The following is a 1,071-nucleotide window of genomic DNA, read 5'->3' as shown; positions in this document are numbered from 1 at the left end:
TCATGAAGTTTTTTGATGATAAAATTGAAAAAATCAGGCAAACTACTAATGTTGGTAATAGGCCAGTTTTTGATCAAATCAAGCTAGATAATGATTGTTTGTTGTCTGATTTTTTGATACTAACAGAAACTGATGTGAAAAAAATTATACTTGGTCTGCCATCAAAAACTTGTATATCAGATGCTTTTCCAACACATATTTTCAAGAAATATGTGGACCTGTTTATTGTTTTTCTTACAAGTTTTGTGAACTTAAGCCTAACGAGTGGCATTTTTCCTCGACTTTGTAAGCATGCTGTTGTTCTACCAGTCTTGAAAAAACCGCATTTAGATAAAAATGATATGGCAAATTATAGACCAATTTCGAACATCTGTTTCATGTCTAAGATTATTGAACGGATTGTGGCTACAGAACTTCTAACCCACTTGAATAAACGTAAATTGATGCCTGTATATCAATCTGGGTACCGACGTCACCACTCAACAGAAACTGCTTTGATGTATGTATCATCGGAATTGTTCGCTGCAATTGACAAACAGCATGTTGCTCTGGTAACGTTTTTAGATATGAGTGCAGCATTCGACTGTGTTGACCACCAGATACTTTTAGACAGACTGGTTTATGATTTCGGAATTTCTGGTTCTGTGTTTAGATGGCTACGATCATATCTGATGGGAAGAACTCAACAAGCTCTTTTTAATGGTGTATTGTCTGATGTGGGCACAGTGTCTTCTGGAGTACCGCAAGGCTCGGTTCTGGGGCCGTTACTTTTTGTGCTATACACTGCAGAGCTTTTCGAAAATATTGATATTTTTAGTTTTAAGTACCATGCTTACGCAGATGATATTCAAATAGTAATTAGTGGTAATCCGGATACATTTCAGAGAGAGATAGACAAACTTGTTGAATGTCTGACCAGAGTCGATGAATGGATGTCAAACAACTGTCTCAAACTGAATCAACATAAATCGCAATTCCTTCCCATTGGCACTTGGCAACAAATGTCAAAACTCAGTATTGATTCAGTCATGATACAGAATGAGAGTATTACGTTTTGCAACAAGGCAGCAA

This window comes from Helobdella robusta (assembly GCF_000326865.2).
Source record: "Helobdella robusta unplaced genomic scaffold HELROscaffold_56, whole genome shotgun sequence".
Taxonomy (NCBI): Eukaryota; Metazoa; Annelida; class Clitellata; order Rhynchobdellida; family Glossiphoniidae; genus Helobdella; species Helobdella robusta.
The sequence above is the reverse complement of the archived record's forward strand: the minus strand, read 5'-3'. Positions refer to the sequence as shown.